We start from the raw sequence: 19,075 nt of genomic DNA on the forward strand, positions 1-19,075 counted from the left end.
CTTTGTTCACAAATGACATGATCTTGTATGTTAAAAAAAAACCCTAAAGATTATACACACACACACACACACACACACCCCAAACTGTTAAAACTAATAAATAAATTTAGTAAACTTGTAGGATACAAAAAAAAAATCAACACACAGAAATCCAGGGCATTTATTTTTTTAAAAAAAGACTGTATTTATTTGAGAGAGAAAGAGTACACATTCATAGAAGAGTGCAGGGGGGAGAGGGAGAAGTAGATTCCCTGCTGAGTAGGGAGCCTTAACACTGAGCTCAATCCCAGGACTCTGGGATCATGACCTGACCCAAAGGCAGACACTTAACTGAATGAACCATTCAGGCACCCCCAGTTGCATTTCTGTACACTAACAATGAATAATCCAAGAAAAGAAATTAAGAAAACAATTATATTTATGATAGCATAAAAAACACAATAAATTTAACCAGGATGTGAAAGACTTACACATTAAAAACTACAAAACAGGGGTGCCTGGGTGGCTCAGTTGGTTAAGCGTCCAACTCTTGATATTGGCTCAGGTCATGATCTCAGGGTCATGAAATTAAGTCCTGCATCGGGCTCTATGCTGGGCATGGAGCCTACTTAAGATTATCTCTCTCCCTCTCCTTTGTGCTAAGATTATCTCTCCTCCCCCCCCCCGCCCCCGCTTGTGCTCTGTCATGCTTTCTCTCTCTCTCTCTAAAAACAACAACAACAACAACAAACAAACAAACAAAACTACAAAATGCTGCTGGAAGAAACTAAAGAAAACACAACATAATGGAAAGACATTCTGTGTTCATGGATCAGGAGACTTAATATCATTAGGATGACAATATTATCCAAGGCAAATGCAATCCATATCAAATCCCAACAAAATTTTTAGAATAAATTTTTAAAACCCATCCTAAAAGTCCTATAAAATCCGAAATAGCCAAAACAATTTTGAAAAAGTAGAACAAAGTTGGAGAATGATCTTTCCTAATTTCAAGGCATATTATAAAGCTACAGCAACCAAAATGCTATGATACTGGAATAAAGACAGATATATAAACCAATGGAACAGAATAGAAAGCTCAGAAATAACCTTTGCATATATGGTCAAATAATCTTTAACAAGGGTGACAAGAACACTAGAGGGAGAAAAGATAGCCTTGTCAAAAAATGGTGCTGGGTAAACTGGATATCCACATGAAAAAGAATGAAGTTAGATCATTATCTTACATCACACTCAACAGAGAAAGGGAAAAAACCTCAAATTGGTTAAATACCTAAATACAGGACCCTAAACTATGATGCTTCTTCTAAAAAACATATGTGAAAAGCTTCATGACATTGGACCTGACAATGATTTCTTGAGGATGACACCAAAAGCACAGGCAACAAAAGAAAACAATAGGCAGATGGGACTACTTAAAACTTAAAAACTTCTACCCATTAAAGGACACAATCAACAGAGTAAAAAAGGGAACCTATGGAATGGGAAAAAATGTTTATAAATCATGTAACTTATAAGAGGCTAATATCTATAACACACAAAGAATTCACACAACTCAATGACAAAAAAATCAAATAACCTCATTTAAAAGTAGGCAAAGGACTTGAACAGACATTTCTCCAAAGATAGTATGTAAATAGCCAACGAACATGAAAAGATACTTATTAACATTATTAATCGTCAGAGTAATGCAAATCAAAACCACAATGAAGTATCACTTCATACCCATTAGAATTACTACTATAAAAACAAACAGAAAATAATAGTAAGTGTTGATGAGGATGTAGAAAAATTGGAACCATTTAATAGTGGTCAAGATGGTAAATTTTATGTTATGTGTCTTTTACCACAATTTTTAAAGCTATAATATGAGGGGAGCAAATAATAGTATGATATCACAGCTAGAATACTAACATTAATCTTACTCAATGATTTATTGACCAATCTCTTTCAAGCTTCCCCCATTTTATTTGTAGTCATGTGGGGGTGGAGTATGTGTGTGGATATGTATAAAATTAAAGTTTTAATGGTTTAACTAAAAAAAAAAAAGAACAAAAGGGAGAGCAGATACAAGGGGACAATTAGGGGGCATAGTGACACTCTCTTCATTCATTCTGTATTTATTCATTGTATGCCCATTCCAAGTTAACCATGGTGCCAGACTATATAAGGATACAACAGGGAACATCACATGGTCTTCTGGAGTGTACACTCTATTGTGGAGACAGATCATTACACTTCAGTGTAATAACGGCACTGGGAATCAAACAAAAGTTTCACTCATCCCAGGCATGGGAAAGGGGAATAGTCGGGGAATGTTTTTTGGAAGAAGAGCTGCCTAAACTATGACATGAGAGAAAAGTAGGGTTTGCCAGGCAAAGGCATCTCAGGCAAATGTCTGGAAGCAAGAAAGTACATGACACCTTTTGTAGAACCTGAAACAGTTCAACTTGGCAAGAGTTTAAAGAGGTCGGGCTGTGAAATATCACCGCAGAGGGTCCAATCACAAAAGGACTCTCACTATGCTAAGGAGCTTATCTATTCCTAGGAACAGTGTGATGTGTCCATGGTAAGAAGGGACTGCCCTTAACTGTACACCAAGAAGCATGCTATGAACCTGACATTCATTATCACATTTTATCCTCCTCACTACAATGCACTGAGGTAACTACCTTCATTTTACAGATGAGAAAACTGAAGGAATATATTTATGTAGACTTCCCAAGCTCATACAACAGCTCAGGAGTTGTATGACAAACCCAAAATTTTCTGATTCCAAATCCCATAGTATTTAAAAATTAAATATATAACAGAAAGAATAGGACAAGCTTCAGGCTTAGCAGCTCTTGAATCAGGCAGCTAGAGTTTGAATCCTGACTCCAAGACTTATTAGCTGTGTGACATTGGGCAAGTGGCTCTTTGGCTCTTATTTTTTTAGTAAGATAAGTATATTTCAGGGAAATACAGGGGCTGTGGGATCTCAATTTTTCAAACGATTTGTAAGAATGAGGGTAATAATAAAAATAATAATTGAAAATACATAAAAGGAATATAAAATTATTAGCTATTACTATAAGTATTTTATACTTCTTCCCAATCTAAATACCATCTCTAAGAAAAGCTGCTAGAAAGAAAGAGACAAAAGAGGATGAGTATACATTATTAGGTAGGTTCTATAAAAACCGAATGCTGGTGGTCTTAGTTCTATCAGTTACTTGCTGAGTAACTGCTCAGGATCTATGTTTAATCTCTCATAATGGGATAACCAATGTCACAGCAACTGAAACCACAGAGTTACGGTGAGGAGTAAGAGGGATTGAGAATATCAAAATACTGTAAAAGTGTAAAGGTGATATATTTGCCTCATTATTATTAAAAGGTCACATGGATTCAGTTATTTGATACATTTTTATAAAATTTCTGCTATATTCTTGGCACTGAGCTAAGGCTGTGAAGGCTCTTAAATTGTAGGTGAAATATTACATACTTATTCATGTTTGTGGTTTTCTTGGAACTGGCACTGTAACTTTGAGCAGATCCTCCAAAAGATGTATGACCCCAAATAGACTAAGAGATATTCTGCTAACTACTATGGCCAAAAAAATAAATAAATAAAGGAAAGCAATCCACATTAAGATCAGAAACAAGAAGAATGTCTGCTCTGATCCTTTCTAGTCAATGTTGTGTTGGAGGTTCTAACCAAGCAAGGAAACTAAGCAAGAATGAAAAAGTATCCAGATTGAAAAGGGAAACGTAAAACTATCTCTATTTGTAGATGACATGATCTTATACATAGAAAATCCGTAGGAATAAAAAAAACCCCACCTATTAGAGCTAAAAAAAATAAACTTTAGAGAGATTGCAGGCTACAAGAAAATAAGATCAACATATAAAAACCACACGTTTCTTTACTAACAATGAATAATTCAAAAATTGAGTTAAGAAAATAATTTCATTTATAACAGCATCATAAACAATAAAATACTTAGGGAATGAATTTAGCAAAGTGCAAGATTTGTACTCTGAAAACTACAAAATATTGTTGAGAACAATTAAAGAAGATCCATATAAATGGAATGGCAACCCATGTTCATGGATTGGGAGACAATATTGTTAAGATGGCAAAACTCTCTAAACTCATCTACAGATTCAGTACAGTCCCTATCAGAATCACAGCTTCCCTTTTTACAGAAACTAGAGCTAATCTTAACATTGATTTGGAATGGCAAGGGACACAGAATAAGCAAAACAGTCTTGAAAAAGAACAAATTTAAAGGGCTCACACTTCCAATTTCAAAACTTACTTCCAAGCTACAGTAATCAAAACTATGTGGTATTGGCATGAGGATACACATCAATGGAATTAAAATCAATGGAATTAAAATTAATGGAATTAAAATAAACTCATGTATCTATAGTCAATTGATCTTCAAACAAGGGATCTCCAGTGGAGAAAGAATAGTCTTTTCCACAAATGACTCCAAGAAAATTGGATATTAGCATGCCCCCCAAAAATAAATTTGCACCATTAGCTCATGCTAAATATAAAAATTAACTCAAAATGGATCAAAGATAAGGTAAGAACTAAAATTATGAAACTTGATAGTATATATTTATGACCTTGAATTGAACCATTGTTGCTTAGATATGACATTTAAGCCCAGCAACCAAAGAAAAAATGGATAAAATGGATTTCATCCAAATTAAAAACTTAAATTCTTTTTTAAATTTTAATTCCAGTATAGCTAACATACAGTGTTATGTTACTTTCAGGTGTACAATATAGTGATTCAACAATTCTATACATTACTCAGGGTTCATGACAAGTGTACTCTTAATCTTCTTCAACTATTTCACCCATCCCCCCACCCATCTTCCTTCCAGTAATCATCAGTTTGTTCTCTGAGTCTGTTCTAGGAGTCTGTTTTTTGGTTTGTCTCTTTTTTTCTTTGTTCATTTGTTTTATTTCTTAAATTCCACATATAAGTGAAATCACACGGCATTTATGTTTGTTTGACTGACTTATTTCACTTATCATTATACTCTCTAGATCCATCCATGTTGTTGCAAATGGCAAGATTTCATTCTTTCATACAGCTGAATAATAGTCCACTGTACCTATATCACATCTTCTTTATCCATTCATCCATCGATGGACACTTGATCTGTTTCCATAATTGTAAATAGTTCTACAATTTACATAGGGATGCATATAGCTTTTTGAATTAGTGTTTTTGTATTCTGGGTAAATACTCAATAGTAGAATTATTGAATCATATGATAATTCTATTTTTAAATTGTTGAGGAAACTCCATACTGTTTCTCTTCTAGTTCTCCATCCAGAACACCACTTTCCATTTAGTTTTCATGTCTCATGAGGCTCCTCTTGGCAATTTCTCAGACTTTCCTTCTCTTTGATGATCTTGACAGTTTTGAGGAGTACTGGTCAGGCATTTTGTAGAATGTCCCTCACTTGTGGTTTGTCTCACTGTTTTCTCATGATTAGATTAGGGTTATGTGTTCTGGAAGGAAGACCAAACACATAAAGTATCATTACCATCTCCTCACACCAAGAGTACATATTATAAAAAACACTACTATTGATGTTGGCTTTGATCACCTAGCTGAGGTAGTGTTGCCATGTTGCTTTATGTAGTTACACTCTTCCTCTCCTTTCCATGCTGTACTCTTGGGAAGGAAGTCACTACATGCAGCCTACATTTCAAGCACTGGGAAGTTATGCTCCCCCCCCGCCCTTGAGGATAGAATATCTACATGAATTATTTGTAATTCCTTTGCAAAGGATATTTGTCCTTTCTGCCCCATTTATTTATTTAGTCATTTATAGCTATCAGTATAGACTCATGGGTATTTTTTTCTAGCTTTATTGAGATATAATTGACATGTTACACCATGTAAGTTTAAGGTGTACAATATAATGATTTGACATTTATACATTGTGAACTAATAACCACGATAGGGTTATTAACATCTCCATAAATTCATATAATTACAATTTATTTTTTGTGGTTAAAAATCTAAGATTTACTCTATTAGCAACTTTCATGTATATAATACAGTATTGCTAACTATAACCATCATGCTCTACGTTATATCCTCAGAACTTACTTATCTCATCATTGGAGGTTTGTACCCTTTGACCATCTTATCATTGGAAATTTGTATCTTTAACAAACATCATCCCACTTCCACCACCCCTCAGACCCTGGCAACCACCACTGTACTCTATTTCCATAATTCTGGCTTTTTTAGATGCTACATATATCATGTAGTATTTGCCTTTCTGTGTCTGACTTATTTCACCCACCACAGTGCCCTCAAGGTCTGTGCTTATTGTCAGAAGTGGCAGGATTTTCTTCTTTCTTATAACTGAATAATATTCCATTGTACATTTACAATACATCTTTTTTATCCGTTCATCTGTTGTTAGACACTTGGGTTGTTTCCATACCTTCACTTTTATGAATAATCCTGCAATGAATACAGAAGTGCAATAATCTCTTCAAAATCTTGCTTTCAAAAAAAAAATCTTGCTTTCATTTCCTTTGGATTTATACCTAGAAGTGGGGTTATTGGATCATATGGTAGTTCTATTTTTACTTTTCTGAGGAACTTCCATACTGTTTTCCATAGTACCTGTATCAATTTGCATTCCTACCCAACAACACACAAAGATTCCCTTTCTTCACATCTTCACTAACACTCCTTATCTTGTCTCTTTGATAACAGGCATTATAATAAGTGTAAGTTGATGTCTCATTGTAGCTTTGATTTGTATTTCTCTGATGATTAGTGACATTAGGCATCTTTTCATTTGTCTGTATGTCTTTTCACAGTCATCCATGTGTCTTCTTTGGAAAAATGTCCTTTCAGGTTCTCTGACAATTTTTAATTGGATCAGTGTAGTTTTGTTTCGTTTTTGTTTTCTCATTTGTTTTGCTAAGTTGTAAGAGTTCCTTACATATTTTGGATATTAAACCATTATCAAATATAAGATTTGCAAATATTTTTTCTCATTCTATATATTGCCATTGTATTTTGTTGTTTCTTGTGTTGTTCAGTAGCTTTTGTGTTTGATGCAAATCCACTTATTTATTTTTGCTTTCATCACTTGTATTTTTGATACCACATCCAAAAAATACTGTGAAGACAAATGTCGAAGAGTTTTTTTTTCTGTTTGCTTTCTTCTAAGAGTTTTATGGTTTTAGGTCTTATGCTTAAGTTTCCAATTCTTTTAAATTTTTGTTAGTGGTATAAAATAGAGGTCCAGTTTCATTCTTCCACATGTGATAATCTAGTTATATAATTTATTAAAGAAACCATTCTTTCTTCATTGAATATTCTTCATTTCTTGTCAAATATTAGTTGACGATATAAGTGATGGGTCATTTCTTGGATCTTGCTTCTGTTCCATTGGTTTTTTTTGTTTGTCGTTTTTATGAGAGTATCATACTATTTTGATTACTATAGCTTTGTAATATCATTAAAAATCAAGAATTGAAATATCTCCAGCTTTGTTTTTTCTCAAGATTACTTTGGCAATTTGAATCTTTTCTGGTCCCATATGAATTTTAGGATATTTTTTCTAATTCTATGACAAATGCCATTGGAACTTTGAAACAGACCACATTGAATCCTGCATTGAGTCTCTAGATGGCATTGAGTCTCTATTCTGGACATTTTAGCAATATTAATTCTTCTAATCCTGTAACACAGATGTCTTTCCATTTATCTATGCCTTTAAATTTTTCAGTCAAAATTCTATAGTTTTCAACACCTTGGTTAAATTTATTCTACAGTATTTTATTAGTTTTGATGCTATTGTGAATGGGATTATCTTTATTTTTTAGCTATTTTGTTGTTAGTGTATAGAAATGTAACTGACTTCTGTATGTTGATTTTGTATTCTGCAATTTACTGAAATAGCTAATTAGTTTTAACTGCTATTTGGTGGAGTCTAAGATTTTCTATATATAAGATCATATCATCTGCATATGATGTTAGCTGTGGGCTTGTCATATATAGCCTTTATTATGTTGAGGTATCTATTCTTCTAGATCCAATTTATTCAGAGTTTTTATCATAAAAGAATGCTGTGTTTTGTCAAATGCTTTTGCTGCATCTTCTGAGATAATCTTGTGATTTTTATCTCTTATTCTATTAATTTAGTTTATCATATTTATTGATTTGTGTATAAGCCATCCTTGCATACCAGGGATAAATCCCATTGATCATGGTGCATTGATCCTTTCAATGTGCTGTTGAATTCAGTTTGCTGATATTTTGTTGAGAATTTTTGCACCTATATTCACAGAGATATTGGCCTATAGTTTTCTTTTCTTATGTTGCCCTTATTTGGCTTTGGTATCAGGGTAATGCTGGCCTTGTAAAATGAGTTTGGGAGTGTTCCCTCATCCTTGATTTTTTGGAAGAGTTTAAGAAGGATTGGCATTAATTCCTCTTTAAATGTTTGGAAGAATTCACCAGAGACACCATCTGGTTCTGGGCTTCTCTTTGTTGGGAGGTTTTTGATTACTAACCCACTCTCCTTCTTCATTATTGGTCTGTTCAGACTTTCTACTTCATGATTCTAGGAATTTATCCATTTCTTTTAGGTTATACAAGTTGTTGGTATATAGTTGTTTGGACTTATCCCTTACAATCTTTATATTTTGTGGTATCGGTTGTAAAGTCCTCTTTCATGTTTTATTTTAGTTATTTCACTCTTACCTCATTTTTCCTTTGTCCTCACATTCGTATATATCAGTCATCTCCTCCAGTCTTTACTAACTGACTTTGGAAGATGGAGACCTTCCATCGGTCCTGCTAGGGGATCTGAAGCTTCTATGGATACACCTCTTCCACACTTCTTGCGCCCTCTTGTTGGCAGAATTCTTAAGCTTGTATGCCTTCTCTTGGTCTGGCAGTGCTCCAGGATGCCTCCTGACATATTCCATTTTGCTTTCTCAAGGGCAGAGTTAAAGCTTAAATTGGTGGTCTCTTCCTGGCACACAGATTGAGGCCAGCCTTCTGCAGAAGCTCATTAGCCATCTATCAAAACTCACTCTCCTCACTGTCAGGAGTGCACACAGAGAGGTGGCTACCATGGGAGTGTGTGTGGATAAGGTATGCAGTATGTGGACAAGGTATGAAGGTGCTGGGTCAGTTTGGGGACTGTAAGAGAGGTGTCCCCAGAGCTTGTGGGTGGATTTCTTAATGGAATCCATGACACAGTTAGCAGGATTCATATCCCTTTAGTGCATTCCAACAGTCCTGTCTGCTGCTTTCCGTCCTCTTCCCACCCTCCAGTCATGCAGCTCATGAGTCAGTACACTGGAAGGTGGGAGAGGAATGGGCCTCTCTGGTAACACCTGGCACAGCCGTGGAAATGGTGGTCACTGACACTCGCTCACTTCCACAGAGGGAGAAATCATAGGCTGAGAAGGTCTTGTTTGGCACTGAGCTATGCTGCCTTGGGGCACAGTGCTGCAGGTTAAAACAAACTGTCCATCGAACCCTTTCCAGAGTGTCATATTTTTTGCTGCAGTGGTGTGCTAGCAGCTTTCTACAGGAAACCTGGACTTCCACAAAGGCTCTTTTCTCTGTGGGTGACCATCTAACACTGTGTCTTCCAGGGACTGCTGGACACATCCAAGAGAAGCTGGAGCCTATTCACAGATTCCTGTAGGATCCACAGCTGGGACTGAGGTCTATCTATGACCGGGCACATGGGTGGGCAAGACTCCTTCCCAGGTCACCTGGTATATGGTACTATTTCCTACAGCTCCCTCAAAGGCACTTTTGTCTATGGATGAATTCTAAATTGCTATTGTTGAAAGAAGGGTACCAGCAAGGGGTATCTTATTCACCCATGTTGTTATCCCACTGCCTCAGATATTTTACACTTTGGGCAAAATATATTATATTATATTATATTATATTATATTATATTATATTATATATTATAAAATATATTATAATCCAATACTATTTTATTTATTTTGTTGCTCAAATTGTCCCAGCTTTGGACATTGGTAGTTCTTTCAATTGGCTCTTGTGTCCTTTTGATATATTCCCATCATTGTGGTGAAGTATAATTTTCCAAATCTATATTAAACCTTTTTGGGGTTAACTTCTGTCATGAACAAAATCACTTGCATCTCTGTGATTAGCAGATAATAGCCCCTAAAAGATGTCCATGTTCTAATCCCTGGGTCCTGTGAATATGTTACCTTTCATGGCAAAAGGAGCTTTGCAGATGTGACTAAGTTAAGGACATTGCAATGGAGAGAGTATCCAAGACTGTCCAGGTGGGCTCAATGTAATGATGGAGGTCCTTATAACAGAAAGAGGAAGGCAAGAGGATCAGAGTCGGAGAGAGATTAGAAGACGCTAAACTGCTGGCTTTGAAGATGGAGAAAGATATTGAGAGCCAACAAATGTAGGCAGCTTCTAGAAGCTGGAAAATACAAGGGCATGGAGTCTTCCCTAGAAACTCAAAAAAGACATTACCTGGCCAACATCTTTATTTTGGCCCAGTGAAACCCATTTAGGACTCCTGACCCCCAGAATGGTAAGATAATAAATTTGTGTTGTGCTATGGCCATAAATGTGTGGTAACTTGTTAGCAGCAAAAGGAAATTGATATAATTTCTCCTAGAAGGAACACATTTGGATCTTATCAGTTTCCTGCAAGTTAGCATTTAACTTTACAGAATTTGGTCTCTCATCAATAGTTAAACATGAGTCAAATTTCCTCCCTCAGAGAGCTGGATGACCCCTGGGTGGGCTTGACTCAACAGTGCTCTAGTATCATGCTGAAAGATAAATAGTAATCTTTCTGCTTTATTGTCAAGGTTTGAATAACCTTTCCTAACATCTGTTTGCTCTACCTATATTTCTTTTTTCATTTTTTAGAGAGAGAGGGGAAGAAAGCGTGAGCAGGGAAGGACAGAGAAAAACCCTAAGCAGATTCCACACAGCGCAGAAACCAACACGGGTCTGGATCTCATGACCCTGAGATCACCACCAGAGTTGAAACTAAGATTCGGACGTTTAACCAACTAAGCCACCCAGGTGCCCCATCTATATTTCTCTCTGAAGCACTTACATACTTCCATTCTTCCCCTCCCTCAAAAATCTCTTCAGCAACCAAGTGTGAATATCAGACAGCATCATTCCTAAAGCTACAGTTCCTAGGTGCATATTTCTTGTTTTTTTTTAAAGTAGCATATAGTATACACAACACAGTCTCTTCATTCTACTTTCCCTCTATCACGACTGACCTGACTACTGTTGGGTTGATTTGTTCACAACCTCGTGGAAAAAAGAGTATAAAGTCACGCACATAAATTTTTAAAATGAACACCATAAAGGCAGAGGAAGAGTTGAACAAAGGAAATAAAATTTTTAAATAAAAGTAGCATTAGGATCAGAGATTTGACCTGAATCTTTCTAAATAGGAGAAAAACTGCCCAACTACCAAATCACATCATAAAGTAATGTCATTTCAAAGGCCTCATTGCATAAGGAGTCCAAAGCTATCAAAGGCCCCAAGTAACAGGGTGATGTGTTCCTACACGTTTGCAGTGGTACCGGGATCTTCCAGAGCTGTGCTGCAAAAAGAGCTGGTGCTCCTGACTCTGACCATTTGCTTCTAAATCCATCCTACAGGCAGGCCCCACACAATGATGGGCACATGTTAGGGCCTCCTTTGATCCCAGTTGTAGCCCCTCTGGTGCTATCATGCATCTGGCTCCCCGCGGCTGCCTATTTTTAAGAAACCCCAAATGCCTAGTGCAATGGTTTTCCTACTTAAGCATTCAACAACATCACCTGGAGGGCTCATTAAAAACAGATTTCTGGGCCCCACCCAGAGCTTCTGATTTTGTGGATTGGGGTAGAGCCCACGAATGTGCATTTCCATTTTTTTTTAAAGATTTTTTTAATTTATTTATTTAAGAGAGAGAGAGCAAGCGAGAGAGCACACACGGGGGTGGGAGCAAGGGAGAGGGAGAAGCAGAATCCCTGCTGAGCAGGGAGCCCGATGCAGGGCTTGATTCCAGGACCCTGGGATCCCGACCTGAGCTGAAGGCAGCCATTTACCTCACTGAGCCACGCAGACACCCTAAGAATGTGCATTTCTAACAAGGTCCCAGGAGACGCTTTTTGCTATTTTTCTCCACCTGTCTTGGGGAAGAACCACCAGAGACTGAGCATGGACTACTCCTTTCCTAAGCAAATTTAGAAGAATTAAAACATAGCCCCTTGTGAGAGGGGACTTTGGGGTAATGGAAATGTTCCATATCTTCCCTGGCACATGGTTACACTGGTGCCTACATTTGTCAAACGCATTGAAATGTCCACTTAAAACAAGTGCGTTTTATTGTGTGTAAATGATGCTTTAATAAAATTGACTTAAAGCTATAATAAATGAATGGAATCATGTGCTCTTATATATTTGCACTGACGCACCTGGTCAGTCATCATTTGTTCTTTATTGAGTCCCTTCTTGATGATATGCATTCTGGTGAACTCTGGGAATATAAAGACATATAAGACGGTGGTCTCATCCTGAAATTTCTCCCAGCTTAATGGTGGATGCCAAGAAGTTTACTGCCAATTACAATATTATATAGTGAACGGTAGAATAGGAGAAAATCAAAGCCTCATAGGACATTGTACTAGAAAGGACACTTTCTCTCAGCCACCATTCTTTTTCTTAAAAAGCTACCTGGTCCACAGCCACGGTAGAGAAGGTGACATCAGAGCAGGTGCCATCTACCTTCCATCCCCTGGGCCACAGCTAGTTGGAGAGGGTGATCCCTGACCCAACCTGGATCAACCCAGGGGTTTGGAATGGGGATTTGGAGGCTGAGCCAGTTGGCTGTGGGAATCACAGCATTTAGGACTGAGGGAGCCCTGAGGAAGCAAAGGTGGGTAAGTAAGGAGACCAGATGGGAAAAAAAGAGAGCAAGTTCCTGTACACCTAGGCAGATGTCTGCCACAGCTGTGGTTCCTCTGAGGCCTGGCTGTACGTACTCTCTCCACAGACCACTGGGAGAGTCTTAAATGTGATTCTCAAATGTCAATGTGCATCAGGGCAGCTTGTTCGTGGGCCAGGCCTTCGAGCTCCTGGTACAGCAGGTAGGCATGGCGCAGGGAGGGATACACCCTGGTGGCCCTGATGTGAGTAGTCTGTGGATCCCGTTCTGAGAAACACTACCCTACATCTGTCTGTTTTTAACTTAAGCCTTTGGGGAAGGGGGGGGGGTGTGTCTGGTTCTCAGAACCAAAAAGATCTAATTAAGACAGTACACATTGCCAAATGTGGGAAATTAAGGAAACCCATGAGACAAAGTGGGATGTGAGTCTTCAGTGACGAGGGTGAATCGACTAAGCCAAGTGGATGAGAGGAGTGGGGTAAAGGGCTGTGGAAGGGACCTGAGTCAAGAGAGTCTAGCATATTTGGGGATCCAAAGTCTTCCCATGTGGCTAGCGCAGTGTGTGTGTGTGTGTGTGTGTGTGTGTGTGTGTGTGTGTGACAGAGAGAGAGAGAGAGAGATTGGGGGGCACTGCCTAACAATTAGGAAACCCTCTGCTGAAAAACAGTTACCTCTTATTTCTTCCCACAGGCAGCAGTCTATCCCTCCTCCTGCCTCAGGAATCTCACTGGCTTTTGACAGCCATTTTATATTTTTCTCTATTTAAACCGTTTTTCTCTCTGGCTATCTTCTCTGACATTTCTAGAATCCAAACCCAGCATTTTAAAAGAGTATTTAATGCAAAAGCCTACTGAGGAAAGGGCTTTGGGCTTTCCACCCTGGGGCTGGGCACAGGATGGCTGCCAGGAGCCACCCGTGGTGGGGCATTAGCAAGCCTGGGAGGGTGGGGGTGCTGACGCTCACCAGGCTGCCTGATCCAAAGGGGGACCAGAGCCCAGGGACAACCACTCCCCCTCCTTTCCCCCTGGGTAGAAAATTCTAAGGTGCATTTCATATAGCATCTGAAAGCATCCCCAATGCGATAGAGAACTGGTGGCCCCAGGTGCCGGTCTGCATCCTTCTCCCCTGTTTACACAATCCCCACTCAGACTCCTTGAGATTTCTTCCCTACCTCAACCACCACCGGCACCCTTGTCTTCAGCTCTGCCTTAGGGGAAGCTCATGCTGAGACAGGCCAACAGCAATCATGAGGAAAGAGAAGAATTCAAGTCAGGAAAAAAAAACTATTAGAAAGGCTTGTTATCCCTCCTGGTCTTACCTGGAATGTAGATGGGGCTGTACTCTCACGTTTTCTACTTTGTTCTAATATTCCCAAGAGGAGGCCCCTAATACTGTCTGGAGTGAGTGCCTATTTCATCCTGGGGATCAGCCCTTCCAATCCTGCCTGGGCTCAAAGTCGGATTAAGTTTCTCTGAGTGTCGCTTGATAGAGAAGACTGAAGGGGCTGCCGGCTGTGTGGGAAGGCCTGCCTCCCTATGTACGTGGGGCCTGAATCCTCTCAGGGCCTGGGCGCCACCCAGGGGCCCTGCCCCACCCTCCCTCACAACCCATGCTCACCCACTCTCCGGGGCTGGCCAGGCCCTAATGCTGAGGAAGACCCTTTGATTTCTGCCTTAGAGACCCTAAGTGGACTTCACAACACGGTGAACTTCCTGGCAGATAAACTTCCTGGTAGTCTCCTCTGTCAGTCCTTGGGTTGGTTTCTTTGGCCCCCAAAGCCCTGGCCCTCTGCCCTCCCTCTGTATCTCTCACAGTGGGTTTGCCCGAAGAACCTTCTTCCTAGTTCGAGCCCCCAGCACCGTTGGCCTGAAGCATGGCTACACCCTTCTAGCTAACAAGCTGCTTTTTATTGATGTTCTCACCTAGTAAATATCTCATGCGACTTTTGAAAAAATTGTGAGTTGGATCATGTCACCTCTCTGCTTATAAAAATCCAATGACTTTCCACTGTATTTAGAAAAAAAAAAACAAAACAAAACCAACCCTCAACAGCGGTCTACAAGGCCTTCCGTGATTTATTCTTGCCTCCCCATGCTCTCCCCTGCTCACGGTATTCCAGCTACCTGGCCCATTCTCTACTCCTAATACCCTATAGGCATGTACCTACTTCGTTGCCTGGCTCTAGCCATACCCTCTGCCTGGGAATGCTCTCCCACTAGAGGCTCACCTGACTGGTTCCTTCTAGGCCTTCTGGCTAAGCTGAAAGACAAACTCCAAAAACAGACTTTCCTTCACAGCTAATCCAAAGTAACACTCCCTCTCCAGATTACACTCTCTCAATCACCTTTTTAATGATCCCCATGGTCACTCACACAGTTGTGTAGACAATAAATGTTTCCTGAATGAATAAATGATTGAATGAACAATGTAGCAGGCTGTGAAGTTTGCACACATCTGGGGCACTTTAGTTACTTCCCTTACTGTTCTAAGCCACTTTCTAGCTTAGATGCTTGGATGCAAGAGGAGTTTGTAAATATGGGACTGGGGTTGGTCTTCCCACTCGAGCACACACTTCCCGGCCGAAACTCCACTGGTGTTTGCTGCTATTGGAGCAATGCACACCTGAGCTGAAAGCAGAAGTAAATCCCTTCCCCATCCTCCTGCATCCCCATCTCCAGCCACCAGCTCCCCCTGACAGAGCCTAATGAGAAGCCAGCTAAAAGGGAGTGTGACAAATGTAACTTGTAGACTTCTACCCTCCATCACAGTTCAGAGGAGAGGGAGGGAGATGGGCCTGGAGATGAGAATCAAGAGAAGAAGAACCAGCAGTGTGTCGAGTTTATTGATTCAACAGAGATGACCAAGAAGCCGCAAACCTTAGGTTACTCCCCAGGGTTATTCTTCTAAGGCCCTTTCCAAGATCCCTCCTCTGCAGTAATAATCCTCAGGAATCCCTTCACATATTCAGAACAGCAGAAAATAAGAAGGGTTATTGTATTTGAAACAAACAAACAAACAAAAAATAAACCCTGACCACCAGCAAAGGCCATAAAATAACAAATGAAAAAGTTAGAGGATAGTTCAGGACCAAAATGTTCAGTAGTCCTGAGTAAGTACAAAGGACAGAATGATAGCATCTGTGATTATTCTGTGGGGAAGCTGCACTCCAGGCATTTACTTGCAAGAAGGATGATGAAATTAACCCAGCCCCACACTGGATGAGAAAGTAGCTTAGTAGACCTTTAGCATGGTGCTTTGAACCTTCAAAGTACTGAAATGCTTAATATAAAACAAGGCCAAGGGGATCCCTGGGTGGTGCAGCGGTTTGGCGCCTGCCTTTGGTCCAGAGCGCGATCCTGGAGACTCGGGATCGAATCCCACGTCGGGCTCCCTGCATGGGGCCTGCTTCTCCCTCTGCCTGTGTCTCTGCCTCTCTCTCTCTCTCTCTGCATGACTATCATGAATAAATAAATAAAATCTTTAAAAAAAAAAAAAAAAACAAGGCCAAGGCCAATAAATACACATAAAATCAAAAGGGTGAGGAGGGGTGACAGCGAGGGAGGAGCTTTGAGTGGCACTCAAGTACTCATGTGCAGTGGCCATTTTCAGCAGAAAGCACATCCCTCTACCTTCTCTACTCCACTATCCTGAGCCCACGGTTTCTGCTCTCCAATTCACAAAATGGTTGTTGAAGCTCCAGCTGCCATGCCAGTGTTCTAGAAAGCAGAAGGAGGAAGATGGAAAGGCAAAAAGAGCATGCCTCCCACCTGAGTCAGCTAACAATGGGACCCTTCCCAGAAGCTCCCCAAAATATCTGCTTTTGCTTTATGGGCCAGCACTTGGTCCCACTGCCATATTTACTATTGTGGGAGGAAGGGGAATGTAGTCTTTCAGCAAAGCATATTCCCACCGCAAATAAAATTGGGGGTGTGTTTCTAAGAATGGGGAGAGCGGTTATCATGTAAGCCACTAGCAGTTGTCACAGACACTAATGATGTGGCTTCCCAGGTTAGCCAGGGAACAGTATTGGCAATGAAGTTACTCATTTAGTTCTCCTCTGACTAGCAGGTTTCCCCACCTGTACCTGCCAGCCTCACATGCCTACCCAGGGTTGTGAGGGATCAAAAGGCACCACCCCAGGAGGTCTGTCCATGTCATCATCAGATATATCCTCTGCACCATTAATATCCTTTACCTGAGGTTAGGAAGCACGTGCTACCCACAGAGGTCTGAGGGAACACAGGGTTTCTGCTGACCTGCTAATTTACCATGGATCACCTAAATCTTCGAGAAATTTGCAAAATTAATTCCAGAGCTCAGAGCCAGCAGGTATAAAGTTACTAATACCGTCTTACTGCCTGAGTGGTCAGCAACAATGCAGCATTGTGAATAATTAATAATAATATGAATAATAACATCAATAGCCATCTTTCATTGACTGTTGACTATGTGCCAAGCATTGTGCCGGGCATGTTGCCCCAAGAGACTTGCTTAGGAGTATTGAATGTGGTAGTGTCTGCCACAGGCCCAGAAGATGTTGCGATTAATCTCTTATTTGACAGCATCCAGTTAGCAAGTGGCAGAGCTAGGATTCAACCCAGGTCTTCCTGGCACCAACTCCCCTGATTCTTTTTTAGTAACCACCATTGGCTGAGGCTATGTCATGTATTAAGCCTTAATATCAGTTAAAATATAGGTTCTTGGTTTTAACAAAGACCAAGTAAGAATCATTTAGATAAGTTCTGTTTCCCGTCCAAGTTCAAGTAGAGGGGGGGTCTGGAAGGGGGCAGGGGCTGGTAGTACAGCTCTGTTCCACACAGAGACAGAAAGATCCAGACCTCTTTCACCTTCATCTCTGTCATCCCCTGGTGTTGGAAGTCATAGGGAGGATGTGACGGCTGGTTGATGATAAGTTGCACTCAGGCAATCAGTGGCTCCTTAATGACCCTCCACCCCCTGACCACTGTCCTTGGATTATATGTTCTGCCCAGCATTCCCTCAGTAGGAGCCATTTCAAGGACTCGGCCTTCCAAGGGTGCAGTGGTCTGCCTCTTTCTTCAACCTCCTCTTGCCCTCCATTTAAGAGGATCAGTTTCAGATTTCACCTAGGGAAGCACCAAAGTTGCAAAACAGTGACTGGATTATTGCCCTCACCTCCACTGTTGAAGACATGGAGACTTTACATCACCACTCACCACTTCCTTGTTCCAGAGTTCAAGGCAAGGCGGGAAGAACAAGCAAGTGTCTTCTTTCAATGGGAACAACTAGAACCTACACACCCCACTTCCTATCCATTCCCGGAGGTGGATGATGCAGAACTTTGTCACATAGCCACACCAGATACAAGGGAGGCTGGGAAATGTAATCCCTACCACAGTAGCCACATGCCCAGAGAAAACGCAAAGAGTGTGGGTTATTACCAACAGGGGAAGGGAACAGGATATGAGGGACAAAATCTCTGCCATCTTCTTGGATGAAAAGAGGGACAATCTGGTCTTCTGGTTCAGAGGGAGAGATGGACACTACCCCATCAACACCACACAAAATGGGGGACCCCCCTAATGGGCAGGGGGAAGGATGAAAGTGAGACAACCCAAAACTATAACTGCTGTAGTGCTCAGTTATTACATTCTGATAGAAAAGAAAAAAAAAAAAAAGAGCCTTAAGAGGTGGCAGGAAAACAAGCTGTTGTCATCATAAGAAAAACAAGTTCTTGCCAGTCATGTTACCTAAGCTACAATTATCCTTTCCTGCTTTTGGCTTATATTCCTTTGTCAAACTCCCTTCCTCAGAGTACACAGGGTGGGTAAACTTTGGGTTTTCAAATGGAGGAAGAGGTGTCTGGCTCTGTGGGGAAGCAACTACTCTGGCTCCTCCCTCTGGACCCAGACCCAGGCCAGGGGTAGCAGATAATCTTGATGCTATGGATGGATGGAACCACCAAGGAAACAATCCATTGTGGAGAGCTGGTCAGGCCTGGCATTTATCCCAAGTTCATGATCAACACATGCAGGCTGACCTCCCTTAGACCTTTACATAGGTGCCTGGGGGCAATTCTATGTCAACTAAGGATTCACAAGACCTACTCAAAAGTCATCTCACTTTAA

At 40.3% G+C, this 19,075-nt stretch overlaps 1 protein-coding gene across 1 annotated transcript in view; it reads right to left on the minus strand.

Moving 5' to 3' along the window:
- Positions 1–19,075, minus strand: part of FRMD4B (FERM domain containing 4B) — a 322,158-nt gene that overhangs the window by 286,606 nt on the left and 16,477 nt on the right. The window lies entirely within an intron of this gene.

The sequence above is a fragment of the Vulpes lagopus genome, chromosome 7 (genome assembly GCF_018345385.1).
Source record: "Vulpes lagopus strain Blue_001 chromosome 7, ASM1834538v1, whole genome shotgun sequence".
NCBI lineage: Eukaryota > Metazoa > Chordata > Mammalia > Carnivora > Canidae > Vulpes > Vulpes lagopus.